This window comes from Rutidosis leptorrhynchoides, chromosome 10, assembly GCF_046630445.1.
Source record: "Rutidosis leptorrhynchoides isolate AG116_Rl617_1_P2 chromosome 10, CSIRO_AGI_Rlap_v1, whole genome shotgun sequence".
Taxonomy (NCBI): domain Eukaryota; kingdom Viridiplantae; phylum Streptophyta; class Magnoliopsida; order Asterales; family Asteraceae; genus Rutidosis; species Rutidosis leptorrhynchoides.
The window spans coordinates 235,336,342-235,358,554 of record NC_092342.1 but is presented as its reverse complement, the minus strand read 5'-3'; positions in this window follow the sequence as shown (position 1 = coordinate 235,358,554).

Sequence of the window (22,213 nt, the reverse complement as noted above, 5' to 3'; positions counted from 1 at the left end):
ATCATATATCAATCTCTCTATCTAAACGTATTATATATATATATATATATATATATATATATATATATATATATATATATATATATATATATATATATATATATATATATATATTTTAATTTTAATTTTAATTTTAATTTCTAATAATAAGGGTATGTTAGCGAATGTTGTAAGGGTGTAAGTCGAATTTCTGTCCGTGTAACGCTACGCTATTTTTAATCATTGTAAGTTATGTTCAACCTTTTTAATTTAATGTCTCGTAGCTAAGTTATTATTATGCTTATTTAATACCGAAGTAATCATGATGTTGGGCTAAAAATATTAAGATTGGGTAATTGGGTTTTGTACCATAATTGGGGTTTGGACAAAAAAACGACACTTGTGGAAATTAGACTATGAGCTATTAATGGGCTTTATATTAACTAAATGATACCTCGTTAATTTAATATATAGACTTATAATTTGACGTATTTATATATAACCACATACGCTTGACTGGGTACGGTGGGCGGGATATCTATAAATACCAATAATTATTCATTTTACCGGACACGGAACTGGATTAATAGTTAATAGACTTGTTGAAACAGGGGTGAATTACATTCAAGGGTAATTGGTGTAATTGTTAACAAAGTAGTAAAACCTTGGTTTACACGCAGTCGATAACCTGGTGTATTCATTAAACAAATTATTAAAACCTTGTTACAATTCGAATCCCCAATTAGTTGGAATATTTGACTTCGGGAATAAGAATAATTTGACGAAGGCTTTCGTTCTTTATATTTATGACTGATGGACTATTATGGACAAATCCGTATGGACATATTAAATAATCCAGGACAAAGAACAATTAACCCATGGGAATAAACTAAAATCAACACGTCAAACATCATGATTACGAAAGTTTAAATAAGAATAATTCCTTTATTTTTATATTTAATTGCACTTCTAATTATCGTACTTTTATTTATTGTTATTGTATTTAATTGCACTTTTAATTATCGTACTTTTTAATTATCGCAATTTTATTTTAACGCACTTTTATTTATCGCAATTTCATTATCGTTATTTACTTTACGCTTTAAATTAAGTCTTTTATTTATTTAATATTTTATATTAGGTTTTAACTGCGACTAAAATTTTAAAAATCGACAAACCGGTCATTAAATGGTAAAAACCCCCCTTTAAAATAATAATATTACTTATATATATATTTGTATTTTTATAAATTAAACTAATATAGCGTTAAGCTTTGTTTAAAGATTTTTCCCTGTGGAACGAACCGGAGTTACTAAAAACTACACTACTGTACGATTAGGTACACTGCCTATAAGTGTTGTAGCAAGGTTTAAGTATATCCATTCTATAAATAAATAAATATCTTGTGTAAAATTGTATCGTATTTAATAGTATTTCCTAGTAAAATATAAGCTATTTCATATACGCCTTGCATAACATTATATGTATAAACATGATTTTGAATTCATTTATTTGAAAATTTTGAAAAATTTTACTAGAATTGGGTAGTCAGTATATAAGACTAGGGCTGTTCTTTATTATCAGAGAGCACTAGATTCTAATACAACTACTGTGTTACTAGTATTTTTAATGGTAATCAAGTGTAATTTTTTTTTTTAAAATCCGAAAGAATTTAACCCCTTCCCACACTTAAGATCTTGCAATGCCCTCATTTGTAAGAAATCAGTAACAATTTAAATTATTGAGGGTGATTAGCGTAGAAAAATGATTAAACTTTACCAAAGTTTCCAAACATATTGGCGTTTGTTTGTTGAATGATAAATGGTGCAAAATGGTGATTTTGGGGTGCTTTTTTCGTGGATTTTTTGAAGAAATATGTGGTGTGTGTGTGTATGAAACTGGTCTGTCGACAGTTTATGCTTTCTGAGATTTTTAATCTCCGCGATCTCGAAGGGGGACACCCTCCTGGCTCCGTGATCTCGAAACACCTTTTTTTTATTTATAAAACCTTTAACTTTTAAAATAGAAATTATATAATTTAAAAATTTTGTTTTTCTTGTTATTTAGGACGAGGTCGTTTCGGATCGTTGTCCTAGTCCGTCCCTCGACAAAATTTTAAAATTTGTCGTTTTTAAGCGCTGGTTTAAAAGCAAAGATTTTTTCGTTTTTTAATTTTTTTGGCATACTTTAAATTAATAAGATTAAAAATGATGATAACAAAATTTCTTGTCCCGCCTTCGGGTAAAGCAATTTCGGCTAAATGACCTAGTCTTCAACTCACGACGAATTTTAGAAATCATATTTTTAACTTAATGAAATAAAGTAAATTTTTGTTTTTAACTTCACACAAACTTAAATTTAAAATGCATAAAATTAAAAATTCATATTAATATTATTAATATTTATATATTTTAGTTTTACAAACTCATATTAAAAATATTAGTTTTTAAAATATTCACAAACTTAAACATATTGATTTAAAAATATTTACAATATTAATTTAATATTTTAAAAACAAGGTAAAAATAAAATTAAAAATCTTTTTGGTCTTTTATCCCACTTTAATCAATCAAATATTATCAAAAATATACGCCCCTCTTTTCGGTAAAGTAATTTCGGTTTCATAACCTAGTTTAACTCATGACGAATTTTTGAAATATTTTGGGTTGATTGATTAAAGATATTTATACCTTAAGAATAAACGGTAAATTTCGCAGTGATGTAATAAATTTTTGTATGATATCAATAATTTCGGTCGCAAGACCTAATTTTATTGAATACCAATTTAATACTTTATAGCGAACAAATTAGCGTTTATTATCAAAAGGTTAAAAATAAAAATAAAAATAAAAATAAAAACTGTACATACTTATCTGTGAGATAGATTTCTTAGTGATATGCTCTAGCCCACTCATAAGATAGTCGGACTAATTGGTTTTCCATAGCTACATAGGTGTAACCTCGAGCACTCAACGTTTTTTCTTCTAAACATATGAACGGTCCATCTCTGCATAAAGTAACAAATTCGGTGTTTGAATAGGTTTGATTATTTGAACATTTACCTTCGTGTGACCATTTTCCGCATTTGTGACATCTTTCAATTTGTCGTGCTCTTCTTTTCGCTGCGGATTTTAATTTTCCTTTACCAAATTGTAACTTATTATTTTCGTTTCTCGATTCTTTTCTTACTCCGTCCAATTTACCTCTGATTAATGATACCAATTCACTTGCTCCTAAATCTGCGAGTCCATTATATACAGCACCATCATTAAGCAAGCAAGAAATGATAAATTCACTCGGGTCTCCTGCTTTAGTAAGTCGAGTTGGTTTGTAAACCTTTTTCGGGTGTTCTTTTCTTGGTTCTTTCACTTCTATTTGAACTTCTTGTTCACATTTTTCTTCGTTTCTTGGAATGGGAGGTTTGTATAAGAATTCTTCTTCATCACTCAAATTTGACTCCTCCCTATATTCCAATTTTGATTTTTCATATGTTGTTGATAACATATTTATGTTTTCATTTTGAAGGTTTTCTTGGGTGGTGAAATTATGATTAACTTCATTGTCAACTTCCATCGGACCATATATGTAATGTTTAACTCTGTGACCATTAACTTTAAATTCAATCCCATTTGAATTTATTAATTCTACTGTTCCGTATGGGAAAACTCTTTTGACTATGAATGGTCCAGACCATCTTGATTTCAATTTTCCAGGAAATAGCTTGAATCGTGAATTGAAAAGAAGAACTCTGTCTCCTTCTTTGAATTCTTTTGAACTTCTGATTCTTTTATCATGCCATTTCTTCGTTCTTTCCTTATAGATTAAGGAATTTTCATATGCTTCATGTCTTAATTCTTCTAATTCGTTTAATTAACTTAACCGTAGACGTCCGGCTTCATGTAAATCAAGATTACATGTCTTCAAAGCCCAAAATGCTTTGTGTTCAATTTCTACTGGAAGATGACATGCTTTTCCGTAAACGAGTTTAAAAGGTGTGGTTCCAATTGGAGTTTTGTAGGCTGTTCTAAAATCCCAGAGTGCATCCTCCAATTTAATGGACCATTCCTTCGGATTTGATCCTACGGTTTTCTCTAAAATACGTTTTAAAGCTTGGTTGGTATTTTCAACTTGTCCACTTGTTTGTGGATGATAAGCGGTGGAGATTTTATGAGTTACTCCATATCTTTTAAGAACTTTCTTAAGTTGATTGTTACAAAAATGAGTACCCCGATCCCTTATTAAAGCTTTCGGTGTTCCAAACCTTGCAAAAAGACGTTTTAAAAAATTGACTACAACTCGTGCATCGTTAGTTGGGAGAGCTTGTGCTTCCGCTCATTTAGATACATAATCAATGGCTACAAGAATGTAGAGATTATTATGAGATTTTGGAAATGGACTCATAAAGTCAATACCCAAAATGTCAAATACTTCACATACTTGAATGACATTTTGTGGCATTTCATCACGTTGACTTATTTTTCTGGCCCTTTGATAAGCATCACAGGATTTGCAAAGAAGGTGTGCGTCTTTGTAAATTGTAGGCCAATAGAATCCAGCATCGTAAACTTTTCTTGCTGTGAGTTGAGGCCCATAATGCCCTCCTGTTGGTCCTGTGTGATAATGGTTTAAGATTTGACTAGCTTCATCTCCGAATACACATCGGCGTATTATTACATCGGGACAAATTTTAAACAAATGTGGATCTTTCCAGAAATAGTGTTTTATATCACTAAAGAATTTCTTTCGTTTTTGGTACGACAATCCTTTTTCAAGGAATCCACATACTAAGTAGTTTGCATAGTCTGCAAACCATGGAATTTTATTATAATCTATCTTCAATAGATATTCATTAGGAAAGTTGTCTTGTATGGCCGATTCATTTAGAACTTCTAATTCGGGATTTTCAAGACGAGAAAGATGATCAGCGGCGAGATTTTATGCTCCCTTTTTATCCCGGATTTCAATATCGAACTCTTGTAAGAGTAAGATCCAACGGATTAATCTTGGTTTAGCATCTTGTTTCGAAAATAGGTATCTAAGAGCAGAATGGTCAGTATAGACCGCCGTTTTTGCTAGAACGAGATATGAACGAAATTTGTCAAAAACAAAGACCATAGCAAGAAGTTCTTTTTCAGTAGTTGTGTAGTTCATTTTTTGCTCCTTGTAATGTCTTACTAGCATAATATATAGGTTGAAATCGTTTTTCAATCCTTTGTCCTAAAACGGCTCCAATTGCAAAATCACTTGCATCGCACATTAGTTCGAATGGTAGATTCCAATTTGGAGTTATCATGATCGGCGCATTAGTGAGTTTCTCTTTAAGTATATTAAAAGATTTGATGCATTCATCTGAAAAGATGAATAGAGCATCCTTTTCTAGGAGTTTATTCATAGGAGTGGAAATTTTAGAAAAATCTTTTATGAAACGTCGATAAAAACCGGCATGCCCTAGAAAACTCCTAACTCCTCTAATATTGGTGGGATGTGGAAGTTTAGCAATTACATCTATTTTAGCTCTATCCACTTCAATTCTTTCCTTTGAGATTTTATGACCAAGAACGATGCCTTCTTTAATCATGAAATGGCATTTCTCCCAATTAAGAACTAGATTTGATTGTTCGCATCTAATAAGCATTCATTCAAGATTAACTAGACATGATTCAAATGTATCATCGAAAATTGAAAAGTCATCCATGAAAACTTCCATGCATTCTTCTATCATGTCGTGAAAAATCGCCATCATGCACCTTTGAAAGGTTGCAGGGGCGTTGTAAAGTCCAAATGGCATGCGTTTGTAAGCAAAAGTACCATAAGGGCACGTGAATGTAGTTTTCTCTTGGTCCTCGGGTGCTATTGGAATTTGAAAATATCCGGAAAAACCATCAAGAAAACAATAGTAACTATTTCCGGCTAATCTTTCCAACATTTGATCAATAAAAGGTAAGGGAAAGTGATCTTTTCTGGTGGCGTCATTTAATTTTCTATAATCAATACAAACACGCCATCCTGTTACAGTCCTAGTAGAAATAAGCTCATTTTTCTCATTTGTGATGACAGTCATGCCACCCTTCTTAGGTACGCATTGAACTGGGCTTACCCATGGACTATCAGAAATTGGATAAATTAAACCTGCATCACGAAGTTTAATAATTTCTTTCTTAACAACATCTTGCATATTAGGATTTAGTCTTCGTTGATGTTGCACATACATTTTATGACCTTCTTCCATAAGGATTTTATGTGTGCAATATGAAGGACTTATTCCTTTAATATCATGAATTATCCATGCAATGGCTGGTTTATGAGCTTTTAGCACAGAAATGAGTTGAGATTTTTCATTTTCAGTAAGAGAAGACGATATTATTACAGGTAATTCAGATTCACCATGTAAATAAGCATATTCCAAATGGTTTGGAAGTGGCTTTAACTCTAATGTCGGTGGTTCTTCTATTGATGATTTGTATCGATATCTGTCTTCTTCTTTTAGCATTTGAATTTCTTCTGTTGTTGGTTCATATCCATTAGCCATAAGTGTAGCTAACATTTCAGTTTCATCAATTGGTTCAGTTCCTTCTCCTAAAGAACATTCTCCTGTTCCTTGTAATTCTGAAAATTCTTCTAACAATTCTGCATGTGATTCTATAGTTTGAATATAATAACATGTATCATCTGCAGATTGCGGTTGTTTCATGGATCTATCAACTGAAAAGGCAACACGTTCGTCCTCTATACTTAGGGTCAGTTTCTTACCGAACACGTCTATCATTGCTTTAGCCGTGTTTAAGAATGGTCTTCCTAATATGAGAGGTACTCGAGAATCTTCTTCCATGTCCAGAATAACAAAATCTACTGGAAATACTAAAGTACCAACTTTAACTAGCATGTTCTCCATTATCACTCTAGGATATTTTACTGATCGATCGGCTAGTTGTATGCTTATTCGTGTTGGTTTCAATTCTCCAAGGTCTAGTTTAGCGTATAATGAATACGGCATTAAATTTATACTAGCACCTAAGTCTGCCAATGCTTCTATTGAACTAAGACTACCCAGAAAACATGGAATTATGAAACTTCCTGGATCTGATAATTTTTCTGGTATCTTATTCAACAGTACTGCAGAACAATTAGCATTCATAGTAACAGCCGAGAGTTCTTCCATTTTCTTTCTATTTGTGATTAGATCTTTCAGGAATTTAGCATATCTAGGCATTCCTGAAATTACATCAATGAAAGTAAGATTTACATTTATCTGTTTAAACATATCCAAAAACTTGGATTGCTCGGCTTCAAGTCTCTCTTTTCTCATTTTACTTGGGTAAGGAAGTGGTGGTTGGTATGGTTTAACATAAGGTTTAGCCTTAACTATGTTATCTTCATTAACCTTTTCAACTACTGGTTCTTTTTCCTTATCTTGTTCAGATTGTGGTTCTTGTGGAGTAGGAATAGCTTCATCAGAAATTACAGGTATTTCAGGTGGTTTAAGTGTAATACCACTTCTTGTGGTAATGGCTTTAGCTGTTTCATTCCGGGGGTTAGCATTTGTATCACTAGGTAGACTTCCCGGTTTTCTTTCACCTATCAACCTTGCTAGGTTGCTTACTTCTTGTTCCAGATTTTGAATAGAAGCTTGTTGATTTCTAAATGCTTGAGCATTTTGTTCATTCGTTTGTTTCTGAGATGTGAAAAACTGAGTTTGAGAATCAACAAGCTTCGACATCATGTCTTCTAAATTTGGCTTTTTATCATCGATTTGTGGTGGTTTGTTTTGAAAAATAGGTCTTTGTTGATTGTAAGTATTATTGGATACTTGTTGATTACTAGGACCTTGTTGGTTGTTAATGTGGTAGTGAAGGGGTATAAAATACTATTAAATTTTGGCAGGAAATACTATTAAATACGATACAATTTTACACAAGATATTTATTTATTTAGAGAATGGATATACTTAAACCTTGCTACAACACTTATAGGCAGTGTACCTAATCGTACAGTAGTGTAGTTTTTAGTAAGTCCGGTTCGTTCCACATGGAATCTTTTTAAACAAAGCTTAACGCTATATTAGTTTACTTTTATAAAAATACAAATATATATATATATAAGTAATATTATTATTATAAAGGGGGTTTTTACCGTTTAATGACCGGTTTGTCGATTTTAAAACTTTAGTCGCAGTTAAATCCAAATGTAAAATATTAAAAATAAATACAAGACTTAAATTAAAGCGTAAAGTAAATAACGATAATGAAATTGCGAATAATAAAAGTGCGATAAAATAAACTTGCGATAATTAAAAAGTACGATAATTAAAAGTGCAATTAAATAAAATAACAATAAAAATGCGATAATTAGAAGTGCAATTAAATATAAAATAAAGGAAATTAAATATTAAATAAAAGAATTATGCTTATTTAAACTTCCGTAATCATGATGTTTGACGTGTTGATTTTAGTTTTATGCCCATGGGTTAATTGTCCTTTGTCCTGGATTATTTAATATGTCCATACGGATTTGTCCATAATAGTCCATCAGTCATAAATATAAAGTGCGAAAGCCTTCGTCAAATTATTCTTATTCTCGAAGTCAAATATTCCAACTAATTGGGGATTCGAATTGTAACAAGGTTTTAATACTTTGTTTAATGAATACACCAGGTTATCGACTGCGTGTAAACCAAGGTTTTACTACTTTGTTAACAATTACACCAATTACCCTTGAATGTAATTCACCCCTGTTTCAACAAGTCTATTAACTATTAATCCAGTTCCGTATCCGGTAAAATGAATAATTATTGGTATTTATAGATATCCCGCCCACCGTACCCAGTCAAGCGTATGTGGTTATATATAAATACGTCGAATTATAAGTTTGTATATTAAATTAACAAGGTATTGTTTAATTAATATAAAACCCATTAATAACCCATAGTCTAATTTCCACAAGTGTCGTTCTTTTATCCAAACCCCAATTATGGTACAAAGCCTAATTACCCAATTTTAGTAATTAGTCCAACATCATGATTACTTCGGATTAAATAAGCATAATAATAACTTAGCTACGAGACATTAATGTAAAAAGGTTGAACATAACTTACAATGATTAAAAATAGCGTAGCGTTACACGGACAGAATTTCGACTTACACCCTTACAACATTCGCTAACATACCCTTATTATTAGAATTAAAATTAAAATTAAAATTAAAATTATAATATATATATATAATACGTTTATATTGAGAGAAGAAGTAAAAAGATGGTTTTTGCGATCAGAATTTATTTGCTTTTATAGGGATTTTCAGAGTTTGGGGCTCCGCGACTCGCGGCCCTTTTGGCCTTCAAACTCCGCGAGTCGCGGTGTTTGCTTTTACAGCTCACACAAGTTTGGCTCTTTGTTTACCGACGGTTTTATAAATAAATATAATATATTAAATAATTATAAGAATTATTTAAATATTATATTATATTTATGTGCATAGTTGACTTGTAATTTTTAGTCCGTTGCGTCGAGCGTTGAGAGTTGACTCATGTCCCGGTTCCGGATTTTCGAACGTCCTTGCGTACAATTTAATATCTTGTACTTTGCGTTTTGAATCTTGTACTCTTGTAATTTCGAGACGTTTCTTATCAATAATTGGAACCTCTTTGATTTTGTTTTGTACTTTTGAGCTTTTTAGTCGTTTGCGTCTTCAATTCGTCGAATCTGTCTTTTGTCTTCACCTTTTATTATTTAAATGAATATCACTTGTAAATAGAACAATTGCAACTAAAAGCTTGTCTTTCTTGAGGAATAATGCTATGAAATATATGTTCGTTTTTAGCATTATCAGTTGTTGTATGGAATATTTCGGTTATAATTCTGGTTTTGATTGTAGATTGGTCTTGGCTGTTGATAATTGTTCTGATAATTATTTCCAGGCCTTTGGTTTATGTATGAAACATTCTCTCTTTGTTCCATTGTTAGTTCAATACTGAGACAATCTTTTGTCAAATGTGGTCCTCCACACTGCTCACAACTAATTCGTATTGAGTGGATATCTTTAGTCATCTTTTCCATTCGTCTCTCGACAGCATCTATCTTTGCAGAAATGGAATCTAAGTCATGGCTAGAATCGGCTCTAGCTGCTTTAGATGATCTGACGATATCTTTTTCTTGGTGCCACTCATGTGAGTGGGAAGCAGTGTTATCAATAATTTTGTAAGCGTCAGTTTCTGTTTTCTTCATAATGGAACCACCAGCTGCTATATCGATGTATTTTCTTGTTGTGATGTCGCATCCTTGGTAGAATATTTGTACTGTTTGACAGGTGTCTAAACCATGTTGCGGACATCCTCTTAATAACTTTCCAAATCTTGTCCACGCCTCATATAGAGTTTCGTTTGGCTTTTGTGTGAACGTAACAATTTCTCCTTGAACGTAACAATTTCTCCTTTAAGAAATTTTTCAACTAAAACATCCCATGTATCAATCGCCCCTTCAGGTAACGATTCCTACCAATCTTTGACTTCTCCCTTTAAAGTCCAGGAAAATAACATGAGATATATCTGTTCATCCTCCACTTCTCTTATTTTAAATAGTGTGCAGATCCTATTAAAGGTACGAAGATGTTCATTTGGATCTTCCTTCGGTGCACCACTAAATTGGCATTGATTAGTTACCATGTGTAGGATTTGTCCTTTGATTTCATAATTTGGTGCATTTATGTCAGGTTGAGTAATTGCGTGACCTTGGCCAGTGCGTTTAGCTCTCATTCTGTCTTCCATACTTAGAGGTTCCAAATTCTCCAAGATTGAATTTGTTGAATCTGAATCACTATAGGATTCTGATTTAATGGTTGGTTCCTCAATAATCTCTGTTTGAATGATTGGTGCTTCCGGAGGAAAGATTAATGGTTCAGGATCTCAAAATTGCCCCTGAATATTCTCCGGATTCTCAATTGTGAGGTCGGGTTCAAAAAATGGATTATCGGAAATTTGAATTGGAGTACTTGGTCGACTGGATGACGATTCTAAAGAAAAATCAACGGCGACAATATTTGCTAGATGTCTAGATCGAGTTACAGGTGGTGAACGTACAAAAGGTGGTGAACGTTTTGCTCGGTGCATTCACTGAATATCCTATTAGTTATAAAAATAAGAAAAATTATATAAGTTATCAAATTAATAGACTTTTCTGATTTTGCCCACGTTTCGAATAGTCAAAAGATGCAGCTGATTGTTAAAACTAAGGGGTATAAAATACTATTAATTTTTACAAGGAAATACTATTAAATACGATACAATTTTACACAAGATATTTATTTATTTATAGAATGGATATACTTAAACCTTGCTACAACACTTATAGGAAGTGTACCTAATCGTACAGTAGTGTAGTTTTTAGTAAGTCCGGTTCGTTCCACAGGGACAATCTTTAAACAAAGCTTAACGCTATATTAGTTTACTTTTATAAAAATACAAATATATATATATAAGTAATATTATTATTATAAAGGGGGGTTTTTACCGTTTAATGACCGGTTTGTCGATTTTAAAACTTTAGTCGCAGTTAAAACCAAATGTAAAATAATAAATAAATACAAGACTTAATTTAAAGCGTAAAGTAAATAACGATAATGAAATTGCGAATAATAAAAGTGCGATAATTAAAAAGTACGATAATTAAAAGTGCAATTAAATACAATAACAATAAAAATGCGAAAATTAGAAGTGCAATTAAATATAAAATAAAAGAAATTAAATATGAAATAAAAGAATTATGCTTATTTAAACTTCCGTAACCATGATGTTTGACGTGTTGATTTTAGTTTTATGCCCATGGGTTAATTGTCCTTTGTCCTGGATTATTTAATATATCCGTCTGGTTTTTGTCCATAACAGTCCATCAGTCATAAATATAAAGTGCGAGTGTCCTCGTCAAATTATCCTTATACCCGAAGTTAAATATTCCAACTAATTGGGGACTTAAACTGTAACAAAATTTTAATACTTTGTTTAATAATTACACCAGGATGTCGACTGAGTGTAACCCAAGGTTTTAATATTTTGTTATCAATTATAACAAGTGTCCTTGTACATAATTTCACCCCTGTTTTAATTATTCTAGTGGCTATTAATCCATTCCCGTGTCCGGTTAAATGAACGATTATTCGTACATATAAATACCCCGCCCATCGTGTCCGATCGAGTGTATATGGTCATTTATAGGGATGCCCAATTGTAAATCTTTATATTAACATTAACAAACTATCATTTAGTTAAACAAATATATAGCCCATTAATAGCCCATAGTCTAATTTCCACAAGTGTCGTTCTTTTGTCCAAACCCCAATTATGGTACAAAGCCTAATTACCCAATTTTAGTAATTAGCCCAACATCATGATTACTTCGGATTAAATAAGCATATTAATAACTTAGCTACGAGACATTAAATTAAAAAGGTTGAACATAACTTACAATGATTAAAAATAGCGTAGCGTTACACGGACAGAATTTCGACTTACACCCTTACAACATTCGCTAACATACCCTTTTTATTAGGATTAAAATTAAAATTAAAATTAAAATTAAAATATAAATATAAATATAAATATATACGTTTAGATAGATGGATGGATATATATATGTTATGTTTTGCGATCAGAATTCGTTTGCTTTTATAGGGAGTTTTAGTTTTTGGGGCTCCGCGACTTGCGGCCTTTTCTGCCTTCAAACTCCGCGAGTCGCGGAGTTTGAAATTCCAGCTCACTCCAAATTGGATCTTAGTCTGCCGACGGTTTATTATATAATATAATATATATATAATTTATATAATTAATTATATATTATATTATATTTATATACATAGTTAACTTGTAATTTTTAGTCCGTTGCGTCGAGCGTAGAGAGTTGACTCTGGTCCCGGTTCCGAATTTTCGAACGTCCTTGCGTACTATTTTATATCTTGTACTTTGCGTTTTGAATCTTGTACTCTTGTAATTTCGAGATGTTTCTTATCAATAATTGGAACCTCTTTGATTGTCTTTTGTACTTTTGAGCTTTTTGGTCGTTTGCGTCTTCAATTCGTCGAATCTGTCTTTTGTCTTCACCTTTTATTATTTAAACGAATATCACTTGTAAATAGAACAATTGCAACTAAAAGCTTGTCTTTCTTGAGGAATAATGCTATGAAATATATGTTCGTTTTTAGCATTATCTGCAGCAGAGGGGCAGTATTCGTTTGGTCTCAATATAATTGAGTACTGTTTGGCTCCAATAACCCGGTCCCCGTACAAATCCAACTATTACTACGAACCAGAAAATTTTGATGTCTATCAATTTAACCGCTTAAAATAATTTTTCGTAATTTAAAGAAATTTTAGAGAAAAAATAGAAAAAAAAATCTAAGTCCTAAAACTAGAATGTCGAGAAATAAGAAAGAAAAAGAACGCGTCGAAAAAGGTCGAAAAATAAAAATAAGAAAGTAGCGCGTCGAAACTTAAAAAGAAACTAAAAACTAAGAATTAAAAGTTGCGTCTAAAAATATTAAAGCTTAAAAGAAATACTATATCCCAAATGGCAATAACTTAAAAAGGTACTAAAAACTTAGAACAGCGTCGCAAAATTCTAAAGCACTTAAATCTTAGTCTAAAGAAAAAGCACTTAAGGGATTTTACGGCAAAGTCTAAAAATCTAGAAGTAAAAATAACTATGGCAAAAACTATGACTTGAAACTAAAAATGAGCGAAAAATACAAATATTACCCTAAAATAAATTAAAAGTTACAAAATATAAAAATAATCTTAAAGTTGTAAAAAGTACAATTTTTTATAAAAATATTATTTTATATTATTTATTTTATAAAAGTATTAATTTTATATATTTAATAAAACTAATTAAACTAAAAATACAAATTAATAATAAAAACTAAACTAATAATTAAAAACTAAAAACCTAATTAGGGTTTATATTAATAATTAATATTAATTAAAACCCTAATTCGATACAGCTAAGGTATCAGGCCTGTCCAGTCAACTCATGCGATCGCATGAGTTTTCTGTTCTGAAGACATGCGATCGCATGGGCCTTGAATCCGGGCCAAATGCTGGGCTGCTACAGTGATCGGGCCGAGTAGTTTTTATATATATTTTTTTCAGTTTTCTATTTTAAATATATATATAATATTTATATAACTTAAATAAAAATTTAATTTTAAAAACTAAAATAAAAATAAAGAAACTTTATAATTTTATATATATATATATATATATATATATATATATATATATATATATATATATATATATATATATATATATATATATGTAACAAACTCTTAAATATATATATTTTTTGTTTTTCTTTTATATTTTTGTATATTTAAAACGTATTTTTACAAAAACGTATTTTTATAAAAGTAAACTAAAAATTAATAAAAATCTTTTTTTTATATATATAGCGTTGCGCTTCCGGCGTTTAAGCAGAATTGTCCCCGGCAGCGGCGCCAAAAATACTTGATGTTATGCGAGGTGTATATAAAATAGTATTATTTTTACAACGAAATACTATTAAATACGATACAATTTTACACAAGATATTTATTTATTTATAGAATGGATATACCTAAACCTTACTACAACACTTATAGGCAGTGTACCTAATCGTACAGTAATGTAGTTTTTAGTAAGTCTGGTTCGTCCACAGGGAACTCTTAAACAAGCTTAACGCTATATTAGTTTTAAATTTATAAAAATACAAATATATATATAAGTGATATTATTATTATAAAAGGGGGGTTTTTACCGTTTAATGACCGGTTTGTCGATTTTTAAAACTTTAGTCACAGTTAAAACCTAATGTAAAATATTAAAAATAAATATAACTTAATTTAAAGCGTAAAGTAAATAACGATAATGAAATTGCGATAAAAGTGCGATAAAATAAAATTGCGATAATTAAAGAGTACGATAATTAAAAGTGCAATTAAATACAATGACAATAAATAAAAGTGTGATAATTAAAAGTGCAATTAAATATGAAATAAAAGAATTATGCTTATTTAAACTTCCATAATCATGATGTTTGACGTGTTGATTTTTAGTTTATTCCCATGGGTTAATTGTTCTTTGTCCTGGATTATTCAATATGTCCATACGGATTTGTCCATAATAGTCCATCAGTCATAATCATAAAATGCAGAAGTCTTCGCCAAATTATTCTTATTCCCGAAGTCAAATATTTCAACTAAGTGGGGATTCGAATTGTAACAAGGTTTTAATACTTTGTTTAATGAATACACCAGGTTATCGACTGCGTGTAAACCAAGGTTTTACTACTTTGTTAACAATTACACCAATTACCCTTGAATGTAATCCACCCCTGTTTCAACAAGTCTACTAACTATTAATCCAGTTCCGTGTCTAGTAAAATGAACAATTATTGGTATTTATAGATATCCCGCCCACCGTGCCCAGTCAAGCGTATGTGGTTATATATAAATACGTCAAATTATAAGTCTATATATTAAATTAACGAGGTATCATTTAGTTAATATAAAGCCCATTAATAGCCCATAGTCTAATTTCCACAAGTGTCGTTCTTTTGTCCAAACCCCAATTATGGTACAAAGCCCAATTACCCAATCTTAATATTTTTAGCCCAACATCATGATTACTTCGTCTTAAATAAGCATAATAATAACTTAGCTACGAGACATTAAATTAAAAATAACATTAACCATAACTTACAGTGATTAAAAATAGCGTAGCGTTACACGGACAGAATTTCGACTTACACCCTTACAACATTCGCTAACATACCCTTATTATTAGAATTAAAATTAAAATTAAAATTAAGATTATAATATATATATATATATATATATATATATATATATATATATATATATATATATATATATATTACGTATGATGAAAAGAAAAAGAAGTGTAATTTTTCGATCGAATGCGTTGCCTTTTATAGGCCCCATTTCAGTTTTGGTGTGCTCTGCGATCTCGAAGGATTTCTCCCACATCTCCGCGATCGCGGAGTAGTGGATTACAGCTCATCCAAGTTTGGCTCCTAGCTTGCCGACGGATTTTTTAATAAATAAATATAATATATATATAATTTTAAGAATTATTTATATATTATATTATATTTATATGCATAGTTAACTTGTAATTTTCGCTCCGTTGCGTCGTGCATTGAAAGTTGACTTAGGTCCCGGTTCCGGATTTTCGAACGTCCTTACGTACAATTTAATATCTTGTACTTTTCGTTTTGTAACTTGTACTTTTGTCATTTCTAGCGCTTCTCATCAATAAACTGAACCTCTTGGATCGTACTTTGTACTTTTGAGCTTTTTGGTCGTTTGCGTCTTTAAATTGTCGAATCTGCCTTTTGTCTTCACCTTTTAATATTTAAACGAATATCACTTGTAAATAGAACAATTGCAACTAAAAGCTTATCTTTCTTGAGGAATAATGCTATGAATTATGTGTTCGTTTTTAGCATTATCAATGGACCATTGAGGATGGTAATAATTTTACTGTCAAAGGAACTCACATGTTTTTGGATGATTCTTTGTTACCTTCGTACATGACTCCAACAAGATGGGTAAAAACAACGTCAATTAAGGTTAACTTATTTACTTGAAGATTGCTATTGGATCGCATCCCAAATAGGTTCAACCTTGCTCTTCGCGGTATTCCCATAAACACTATCATTTTCCCAACATGTAGTGTAGGGGTTAAGTCACGTGGTCACTTGTTCTTAGATTGCAATACTGTATCGAGGCTATGTCAACAACTAAAAGCCTGGACGTGATCACTTGTTCTTAGATTGCAAACAATGTATCGAGGTTATGGCAACAACTAAAAGCCTGGACAGGGATTGATTGGCCACATTTTGATTCGCTGGAAGGCTTATTTGTTCGAATTTATTGCATTGTTGCAGTTACTCTTTGGTGGATCTGACGTTACAGGAACGATTTTCTTTTTGGGTCTTCTAGTATAAATTAGTTAATCTATTTGATGCTATTAGAGTTTCTATTTTTTCTTAACTAAAGTCTAGGAGCAAGTTTGTATCAATTTGAGCAACTTGGCTTATTTGTCCTATATAATTATTTTTAATCGTTCTTGTTTGGCTAGCTTCTTGCTAGTCCTTTTATCTTAATAAAATCTGCTTTCAAAAAAAAAAATCTATTTATAAATTTTTACTTATTCTTAAAAAATATATAACATATACTCCGTAACATATGGACAATATTCCATTCCTCGTCCCTGAACTTTACATCAAATTTGACTCTTCGTCCTTTTTCTTTTTTTGTGTATCCCTCGTCCCTAATGTATCACAATTCTACATCCCTCGTCCTTTTTAGGGACGATGGATGTAGAATTGACAGAAAGAAAAAGGACGAGGAGTCAAGAAAAAAGACGAGGGATGTAGAATTGTGATACATTAGGGACTGAGGATGCACAAAAAAAGGAAAAAGGACGAGAAGTCAAATTTGATGTAAAGTTCTGGGACGAGAAATGAAATTTTGTCAACATATGTTACTGTAATTATTATCCGAGTCTTGTTTCTCATTCAACTCCATTATATATTATATTATATTATATTATATTATATTATATTATATTATATTATATTATATTATATTATATTATATTATATTATATATATATATATATATACATAGATATATATATACATACATATATATATATATATATATATATATATATATATATATATATATTTATATATATATATACATAGATATATATATAAAAGATATAGAAGAAATGAATAGGAAACTTTATGTGTTTTTGTAACGACCCAACCCTCGTTATACCAAAAAGCGGACCCAAAAAAAAATTTATAAAGTCAGTGCATCGGGACGGCGTCCAGTATTGAAGGCCAGACGGCGTCCAGAGTATCTGGACGGCGTCCAAATGAACTACAGAATTTTGTTCCCCGGGTCCAACTTACGTGAGCGGAAAACCGGCTTCCCAACACTTTTAAACGAAACGCCTTTCACAATATGTTATAATATGTAAAACTAAAAGATTTCCACGATGAAAACATGTTTTATAACACCGGACCCACAATGAAATGCCTCGTTCATATCGATTATAAATGTTACATAATAATTGATTTCATTGCGAGGTATTTGACCTCTAAATGATACATTTTACAAACATTGCATTCGTTTTTAAAAGACAAGCTTTCATTTCATCGAAAGTTGACATGCATGCATATCATTTCATAATATATCCAAACTATAAATGACTTAATAATAATCTTGTTGAACTCAACGACTCGAATGCAACGTCTTTTGAAATATGCCATGAATGACTCCAAGTGATATCTTTAAAATGAGCAAATGCACAGCGGAAGATTTCTTTAATACCTGAGAATAAACATGCTTAAAAGTGTCAACCAAAAGGTTGGTGAGTTCATTAGTTTATTATCAATAATCACTTCATAATTTTAATAGACCACAAGATTTTCGTTTAATCAATACACATAACATGTGTATAAAAATCATTCATATGAATTGAACACCTGATAACCCATATTAACAAAATGCATCGAAATATCCCCAAGGATAAACAGAACCACTCGTCTGTAGAGATTAGATCGACAGAACCACTCGTCTGTAGAGAATAGATCGACAGAACCACTCATCTGTAGAGAACAGAACCACTCATCTGTTAGAGAATTGATCTATCATTCGCTTCAATTAGTGGCAATTATAATAAACACTAATTCTTGTGTTACCAAGATAATAGAGGTGAAATCCAGTATAATAGTCCAACCATATAATGTAGTTTCACGTACTTGTGTCTATTTTTTAAAACATTTATAAAAGCATCGAAAAGTATTCTCAGTCTTAAAAATATATATTGCAAAAGCATTTAAAAAGGGAGCAAATGAAACTCACAATACTGTATTTCGTAGTAAAAATACATATGACGGCATTGAACAAGTGCAAGGTTGGCCTCGGATTCACGAACCTATATTAGTATATGTTGGTCAAATAAATATCTAAAAAGCTAGGTCAGGTCATAGTGTATCACAATCCTAATGCTCGAGATTATCATGCAAGAGTCAACAAAAGTCAACTTGTCCCAAAATGACTTTCAAAATCTATACATGTTTATTATATAACTTAAATATAGTGGTTTTATATATTTAAATATATTTATCAGATTTTATTAGAGTACATAATACAAGTCATTTATTAATAAATAAAAATTTATATTAAAATTTATATATGATAAAAATATACTTTTATATATCTCAAGTAATAAAATTTATAAAGTTCACTTGATATCATAAAAATATAGTGGTATGTATTATTAATGTAATTATATTACGTGTGGTAAAAATATCTTTGTATCACATATTTATTTGATAAAATAATATTGATAATAATAATAATGAATAAAAGTTGTATTATTTTGTAAGAATAATAATACTATTAATTATTTTAATAATCATAATATTAATAATAATAATAATAATAATAATAATAATAATAATAATAATAATAATAATAATAATAATAGTAATAATAACATTGTTTATGTTTATTAATGATAATAATAATTTTAACAATAAATAATATTATTATAATCATTATTTATGCTTCGTCAACATCGAACTTTAAATCCATACATGAGGTATCGTCAACATCGAACTTTAACCCTCATCTAAACAATCAAACAATATACTCTAGGATATGGTATCGTCAACATCGAACTTTAACCCATACCCCACAAATAAATAAATCATATACATACATATAAAATTATTCCACTCACAAGCCCATGTGATAACGTACACACGAAGTGTGCACCTCACCAAAGCTGGTCAACCAAAACGCACAACCGTGCCAATTGGACATGTACACAAGTCCATCAAATTCACCTATATGTGAAGTGAGCTCTATAGTCGAGGTTCACTTCACCCAACACGCACCCATCCTACACATACATATGCACATAGGATATTAACAATCACCTTGTCGCCTTGATGAATGCTACCAAAAATTCGCAACTCGTCGATGGAATGTACCTATTCCATTATCACAAATACAACAACACACTTAGGGTGGATTTACAAACCAACTCAATTCGACACTTAGTGCAAATTCGACCAATTGCACTTACAAACACAAATCACGCCCTGATGTTATGCGAGGTGTATATAAAATAGCTTTATATTTTACAAGGAAATACTATTAAATACGATACAATTTTACACAAGATATTTATTTATTTAGAGAATGGATATACTTAAACCTTGCTACAACACTTATAGGCAGTGTACCTAATCGTACAGTAGTGTAGTTTTTAGTAAGTCCGGTTCGTTCCACAGGGAAAATCTTTAAACAAAGCTTAACGCTATATTAGTTTACTTTTATAAAAATACAAATATATATATAAGTAATATTATTATTATAAAGGGGGATTTTTACCGTTTAATGACCGGTTTGTCATTTTTAAAACTTTAGTCGCAGTTAAAACCAAATGTAAAATAATAAATAAATACAAGACTTAATTTAAAGCGTAAAGTAAATAACGATAATGAAATTGCGAATAATAAAAGTGCGATAAAATAAACTTGCGATAATTAAAAAGTACGATAATTAAAAGTGCAATTAAATACAATAACAATAAAAATGCGATAATTAGAAGTGCAATTAAATATAAAATAAAGGAAATTAAATATGAAATAAAAGAATTATGCTTATTTAAACTTCCATAATCATGATGTTTGACGTGTTGATTTTAGTTTTATGCCCATGAGTTAATTGTCCTTTGTCCTGGATTATTTAATATGTCCGTCTGGTTTTTGTCCATAACAGTCCATCAGTCATAAATATAAAGTGCGAGTGTCCTCGTCAAATTATTCTTATACCCGAAGTCAAATATTCCAACTAATTGGGGACTTAAACTGTAACAAGATTTTAATACTTTGTTTAATAATTACACCAGGATGTCGACTGAGTGTAACCCAAGGTTTTAATACTTTGTTATCAATTATACCAAGTATCCTTGTACATAATTTCACCAATGTTTTAATTATTCTAGTGGCTATGAATCCATTCCCGTGTCCGGTTAAATGAACGATTATTCGTACATATAAATACCCCGCCCATCGTGTCCGATCGAGTGTATATGGTTATTTATAGGGACGTCCAATTGTAAATCTTTATATTAAAATTAACAAACTATCATTTAGTTAAACAAATATAAAGCCCATTAATAATTCATAGTCTAATTTCCACAAGTGTCGTTCTTTTGTCCAAACCCCAATTATGGTACAAATCCCAATTACCCAATTTTAGTAATTAGCCCAACATCATGATTACTTCGGATTAAATAAGCATAATAATAACTTAGCTACGAGACATTAATGTAAAAAGGTTGAACATAACTTACAATGATTAAAAATAGCGTAGCGTTACACGGACAGAATTTCGACTTACACCCTTACAACATTCGCTAACATACCCTTATTATTAGAATTATAATTAAAATTAAAATTAAAATATAATATATATATATATATATATATATATATATATATATATATATATATATATATATATATATATATATATATATATATATATATTACGTATATATTGAGAGAGAGATTGAATTATATTTTTTTTTGCGATCAAACTGCGTTTGCTTTTATAGGCGGTTTCAGAATTTGGGGCTCCGCGACTCGCGGCAATTTTTGCCTTCAAACTCCGCGAGTCGCGGAGTTTGATTTTCCAGCTCACCAACTTTGGAGTCTTTCTTTGCCGACAAATTTTTAATATATTATAATATTTAAATAATTATAAGAATTATTTAAATATTATATTATATTTATGTGCATAGTTGACTTGTAATTTTTAGTCCGTTGCGTCGAGCGTTGAGAGTTGACTCTGGTCCTGGTTCCGGATTTTCGAACGTCCTTGCGTATAATTTAATATCTAGTACTTTGCGTTTTGAATCTTGTACTCTTGTAATTTCGAGACGTTTCTTATCAATAATTGGAACCTCTTTGATTGTATTTTGTACTTTTGAGCTTTTTGGTCGTTTGCGTCTTCAATTCGTCGAATCTGTCTTTTGTCTTCACCTTTTATTATTTAAACGAATATCACTTGTAAATAGAACAATTGCAACTAAAAGCTTGTGTTTCTTGAGGAATAATGCTATGAAATATATGTTCGTTTTTAGTATTATCACGCCC